Raw genomic sequence first — 7053 nt, 5'->3', positions numbered from 1 at the left:
TAACCTGGGGGCCTTTGGCAAGTTCCATCTCTAAAACTTTGGGGCTTTTCATGAAAACTGGCTAATAATGGAATATAAAAAACAAATAATCTGTTGTCCCTGGCTTTACTTACAGGTATCATGAGCATAAGTTTAAGCAGGGGTGGTCAACCTGCAACACGTGTGCCATTAGTGGACACTTTCTAAGTGCACACACAAAGGGCGCAATCCTAACCCCTTATGTCAGATCTTTCCAGCACTGACTTAAGAGCAATGCAGCTCTGAGGGAAGGGAACAAACATTCCCTTACTTTGAGGAGGCCTCCGTGAGTGATACCCAACTGCAGGATGCAGTACATGTCCCATTGGCACCGCTATGTCAGTGCTGGAAAGCACTGACATAAGGGGTTAGGATTGTGCCCTAACCAAGAAGATCACTTACCCAAGAAGCTGCTTTAAATGCCCATGAGGAAAATAAAGTAGGGTATGTATAAGTAAATGAATGAATGAATGAATGGTGGTATTGGTGGAGCACTGAAGAGACGAGGGGCAGGTTGTAGAAGGCAGCAGGGGCTGGGCAGGGCAGCACAGAGTTGGCTGATGAAATCAGGAAAGCCCAGGTGACCCAGCCAGGCAGAAATACCATCTTTAGAAAAAGAATCAGCAAAGAGATCCCAGCTAAAATCATCTTTGAGGGTGAGAAGGTGGGCAGCTGGGGGTGGGGGGCCGGGCTATACAAAAGGGCAATGTACATTATCTGGACCTTGGCATAAGACCTGCTGGGCTGAATTAAAGGTCCATGCAGGCCACCTTTCTGGCATCATGAACAGTCAGCCAGGTGAATTTGGAAAGCCCCAAATAGGCAACAGCACTCCCATGCTGTTTTGGCACTCCAAAAAAGTACCAAAATGGCGTTTCCTACTTTTGCATGGTCAAACCGCACTGCACTGTTTTCCAGCCTTGTTTAGAACTATTTTTTTAGGCTTGAAAGACCACTTCTAGGTTGTGTGAAGGTTCCTTTCTCCTCCCAGCAACATCACAGAATGTATCATGGATCACGGTATCTGCTGGCATCCACAAATTTGATTTGAGTCAAATCAGTGGATTCCTGACCTGCAGATACCACAGGTCCAGTGCATATCTAATTGAAACTCCATTTGCCATATTCTGTACTAAGTGATTCTTTGGCAGTGCAACTCCTCTAAAGATACAAGGCTTGGTTGTGTTTTTTGAATGGGTATGAATTCCAGTTTTGTACCTTTCCAGTCATTAAAGTCATAATAGCCATTACATTTCAGATATTTTAGAATTTTTTTAGTAGAATAGCAGTAAAGTTTCCCCAGAATTGTTGATGGTCAACAATCATTGCAAAAATGCTAGCGATTAGTGATATTATGGCATTTACAGGTTTTGTGAAATCTCTTGATATTGTTACCTTTACAATAATCTGGTCGTTTGTCATGGTGAAGATGCACCCATCAAGTTCTTGTTGTCTGGAGTGCCAGGAGGGTATTTTATATGTTTCAGACAACGTGTCAGAACAAGGTTTTCTTGTTTGTTTGTTTTAATTGGTTTGGAAGCCTTTGCTATCGTCAAATAATTTGCAAATAGCTTTCTGCTCCCTTAAGCAAAATGACACATGTAAAGAGAAGCTTCTAGTCAGTTTGACTGTACTCATGGTAGTCAGTCATCCCACATATAATTAAGGAACTGGTTTTTGAGAGGTGTCTAGGCATTCTTTGCATTGCACAACTCATTAGGAACTATTCTGATGAAGATTCTTATAGTTATTAGGATCTTATCTGAAAATCCATGAACTTTTATTAAGCCAGGCACCACTCATGAAGTGCCTGCTCAAAGTGCATGCTTCTGGGCATTTCCTCCAACATCACCGAAGCCACCCCTATATGTCCCCTTTGATGAATGGACTGGAACAGCTAATTAAAAAGTGTTTGCCCAAATTACATGATGATTGATGATTTGGGGGCTGGAAAATAGACTCAGAGGAAAAGTATTTGGAAGAAAGATATATTTGCCTGGCAATGTTAAAAGTGACTTGGGTTGCAGTCTACACATTTACATGACAGTAAGACTTGTTAACTCAGGGGGAGGCTTATTTCTGCATAGACATGCATAGAATTGCAGTGTTGCTGTGATGTATGCAAGCAGATAGGATGAAATCAGATTACATGTTCTTTATTTTTTTATCAATTTATAACCTTGCAATTCTGTCCCCAAAGTGGTTCCCTTATCCAGTCTAACACTTATAGATATTTTCTTTTAAAAAACTTTTTTCAAAATAAGTTCTGGGAAAGGTGATATAAAACCCCTAATCTTCCCTGATTCAGATTAATATCACCCAACTTTCATGCAGTGTTTGCCTTTGTTGAGAGTGGAGAACAGAAAAACTGGAAGTTCAGCCAAACAACTTGGAAAGAGAAACTGTTTATAAGTCAAATGTGAGTAATTTTAAATGTCTGTTGTGATAAACAAGGGAGTGATCATCTCAGGATGCAAAGAAAATATTGTTAGGTAATAATTTCAAAGGAGGAAGCTCTTACCTAAAGGCACATGCCTGTAATCTGGGTGGAAAATTGGCAGTAGTTAGAGAGGAAATGTTTCTGTTTGAGGGCTAGGTTAAGTTTCGTAGCGTAGGTAGAATAGTTGAGGGTATTTCTTTTTGAACTGAGAGAGAGAGAGCATTCCCCAGAGCCTGCTGTGATGTTAGCATGTTTAAGTGTCGCTAGGGAGGTCTGGGGGGTGTGGGCCGCACCGGGTGACACGCACAGGGAGGGTGACGCACACTGGAGGGGTGACACGCTAAAATCACAGTGGTTAGGACTAACCCCATCATATTATATACCGTTGGATGCAGAATTTTGAGTGGAACGCAATGCAAAAAACCAGAGTGAAATATATCCTTTCTATCAAAAGTTATGGCCAAAAAATTGGAGAACAAAAAATGCATGGATCCCTACGGAAAGTGAAAGTGAGCCGTATTGCACATTTACTCGTATTACTACGTTTAATACGTAGGTGAACTTGCCTTAGTCCATCGGAAAGGGCAGGCTGAGAGAAATCCAATGACACCAGAATGGTCCTGATCCAATGAACGCAGCCCCGAAAAACACCTGAGAAGGAAGTCCCTGCCTCCAAGTAGATGAATGTATGGAAAGCGAAACTAAGCCTCATGGTTGTGTTTACTTGTGAGTAAGCAAACGTGCCTTGCCTGGTGTGAAAGATCAGGTGAAGGAGAGTGCAAGGCTACCAGAATGGTCCTGATCTGATGGAACTGGAGCTCAACAAGTGCTCCAGAAGGCAGCCTCCCCCCCACACACACACTAAAAAGAATCAAAACAGGCTTCAGCTGATATGGTAAACCTTTTTGAGACCTGCAAAGCCTAACAGTGATCTGGTTTAAACAGAAGTTCTTAAATTGAACTGGGCACTGGGTAGGGCTGAAAACCTTACTGGTTTTGGAGGGAGGGTGTTATTGCAGGCAGGCTACAGAGGAAATTCACTTGGTGGAGCAGGGCCGGCTTCTGCTTGTTTAATTATTTGTTTTACTTTAATTATTTATACTTATTTATTTTAATTTGCCTGATGATGACACTTCTACAATGACATCACTTCTGGTGGGTCGTGGACAGATTGTCATTCTAAAAAGTGGATCTCAGCACTCAAAGTTCGAGAACTGCTGCAATAAGGTATTAGTAAGTTGACATCTGGTGTATGTGTGTGTGTGACATCACTAGGGACCAAAATCACTAAAATCGCAGTTTGGAGGAATAATACCGTCATGTTATATATCAATCAATGCGTAATTTCATGCAGAATGTGTTCTATCTTTGTTTGACCAAAAGGTATGGCCCAAAAACCAGTGTGGGACGGAGTGATGGTACATCACCACGCCCACCACCTGGGGTGTTGCCCCGCCCACTGCATGGGGGGGTGACGTGCTGGCATCCCACACTGGGTGACGCAAACCCTAGTGACGCCACTATGTGCCAATGGGGTATGCGCTGCATCCTGTGGTAGGTGAGCAATCACAGCAGTCTCCTCCGGGTAAGGGAATGTAATATTTGTTTCCTTTCCTCAGGGCTGCATTGCTGCAGCACTGGCACCGGAAAGTTGGATAGGATTGGACCCTAAGCTGACTTTGTAGAAAGTAGTACATAGATCCAAATCCACATACTATTTATGGGCAGGTGCTCCATAAATTGTGCTGCCCTATGCAGTTATATCTAGTTCAGGGTCAGCTCAGCTATGAGGCCTACTAAAGTGGCCAATTCAGGTGGTGGGCTGAAGGAAGCAGTGAATTGACGAGGGTTACCCTGCATCCCACATTTGTGAATTGCCCCAACTGCTTCAGTCATTGCTCTGATTCTCTTCTTGCTTGCTTTCAGGTTCAGGACACTGGCAGCCAACCTCTTCCTCCAGATGTTAATGATGTGACAGAGCTTCAGGAAGCAGCAGCAAAGTGAACCTATTCCGAGTGCTTCCACAAGAGATCAGAATAGAATCACTTGGCTCCTCCTCCTCCTCTTCGCTTTCCCAGCAAAAGGATGTTGAGACTTATTCTTTCCTCTTACCTCAAGATCCACCGTCCATTGCCACTTCCTTCTGCCTTGTCTTTGCCCAGACATGTTGAACGAACAGGATAGGTGAAGCATGCTGGAAGCGTGGACAGAGGACCTCAAAGTCAGAGAAAGGAGGGAGGCTCTGGATTGCTCTCCCCCAGCCCCCTCTCCTTGCTCACCCAACTGCCTCCCTAAGCATTCAGGTAGACAAGAAAAAGGAGGCAGCAACAGTGGTGGTGGAGTGTGTTTGAAATTTTGTTTTTAAGACAAAATTTCAAATGGGAGTTTGGCAAATCTGTCCCAATTCAACTGGAAGATCAGTTGCTCCTGATCTAGTTTGCCTTTATGATAAAGACAAGCCTATTTTCACCAAAACATGATGATATCTGAGCAGAATACTAGATTCACCCCCACCAAAAAAAGAAAAAACCTTGCTATTTTTCATTATTGAGATGGACAGCTCACACTTAAAATGTCTTAGGGCTCAATCCTAACCCACTTTCCAGCGCTGACATAAGGGCAATGCAACTCCGAGGTAAGGAAACAAACCTTCCTTTACTTTGAGGAGGCTTCCAAGAGTGCCACCCAACTGCAGGATGCACCACCCTTTGGCACAGCTATGCCAGTGCTGGAAAATTCATTAGGATTTGGGCCTTAATGAAATTTAGAGCCAGAACAAATGTTACTTTTATCATAGTATAATTTTGTTGGCATCCTTCAGTCTCAGAAGACTATGGTGTCACGCTCTGAATGGTGGTTCTGGAACAGAGTGTCCTCTCCAGTGCGTGAAGCCTGGGTAAAGTAGGTATGGAGGATAGGCTGTTACCCATGCAGCAAATCCCCCCTCTCCACGTCGCTGAAATGGTCCAATGGAAAGGCAGAGGCCAATACAGTTGGTTCCAACTCCGTCGCAGGAGTTGCCAGAACGTGACTGTGTTCAGCCATGAACTGCCTCAGGGACTCCGGCTCCGGATTTTGCCTCGAGGTTGACTCCTGAAACCTTTTCCATTACTGGATGTAGCCACAAGGCAGTGGAGGTTTGGGATCAGAGTTTTCCTTCTCTCAGATGAGCTGCCTTCCCGGGCTGACGAGTCCCATCTACCCGGTGGCTGTTTAGTCGCCTCTTACGACAAGTACAGCCAAACCGAGGGCCTATTCTTATCCCCAGCCCCCAGGGGAATAGTATAATAGAATGTTAGATTTGGAAGGGATCTTGGAAATCACTGAGTCCAACCCTCTGCCATGCTGCTACAGGATACCTGATAAGTTCCCATCACTTAGTTTTGCTGTTTTCATGTGTGTATTGTGGTTTTCTGTGTACAATTCCATATGGGCATTATAACCTATCATTTATTTTTCCATGCAGTTGACAGGATTCCTTCCTACAAACTCAGATTTAAGTGTTTTCCATTTGGTTCAATTCATGACTGATAATGCGAAATTCACATGGTAATGTGTCATGCATGTGTGTTCAGAAGTCAGACCTAAATACCTTCAAAAGATGATTTTCACAGACAGGGGAATGACCTGACTGAGATTTCCCATGGGTGAACAGCTCAATTATCTGAAAAACTGATTACATTTTTAAGTGAAAAATAAATTCTAAGTGAATTACCACACAGTAATTGAATATTCATTCTGGTTCATAATGTTTGCAAAATTACTCTTGTTAAGTGCTGTTGCATTTTTGTTGGATAACAGAGGCACACATATCCCATCACTTCATCAGTGTCCTAATCACCTCCTAAGCATTGGCTAAGTATCTTTTCACTGAAAGGAAGTTGGAACGCTATAAACGTGTATCTGAAAGTAAGTCCTAATGTACTCGGTGGTGCTTACTTTTGAGTAGACATGCCTAGGATCGTACTGTAGCTGATATCAATGAGGTTTGAGACACTTTTTGAGAAGAAAAGAAGTAGTATGTTTGTGTTAAAGAGGTCAGCGGCATAGTCCAACATATGTATGAACAATACAGGTAGGACCTTAGTAATAAAATTTGAGTACCTCATCCTATTCAGGGTTGTATTTCTACTACAGATTTAATGCATTTCTATTACCTCAGTGCATTCTGGAGACTGTAGTTTGTTAAGGGTCACTTTAACAGCTTTTAGATTCCTTAACAAGCTACAGTTACTCCAGAATGCAGAGGGAGAATGCATTAAACCTTTGAAGTGAATTAAAGCTATAGTGGACATGCAGCCTAGGTCTTCTTCATAAGTACCAACACGTATTAGTACAATTCAAACATGGGAAACGAACCTTACATCATCATACTAGAACTATTAGGCCCCAGTGGTAGGTCACCCAGTTCAATTCACAAAATTCCCAGGCCCCAATAGTAAGCTCCACCTGTTCTTCTAGTTCAGTGTGTGCCCTGAACACATGGCACTGCATCAAGTCTACATGTGTTTTAGTATTGTTTGAACGTGAAATTAGCAGTATGGAGTACGTATATATGTCTGGAGCACAGAAGAGAAAAGGAAAAAAATGAGAAG

The sequence above is a fragment of the Tiliqua scincoides genome, chromosome 3 (assembly GCF_035046505.1).
Source record: "Tiliqua scincoides isolate rTilSci1 chromosome 3, rTilSci1.hap2, whole genome shotgun sequence".
In the NCBI taxonomy this organism is placed as follows: Eukaryota; Metazoa; Chordata; class Lepidosauria; order Squamata; family Scincidae; genus Tiliqua; species Tiliqua scincoides.
This window is presented reverse-complemented; position numbering follows the sequence as displayed.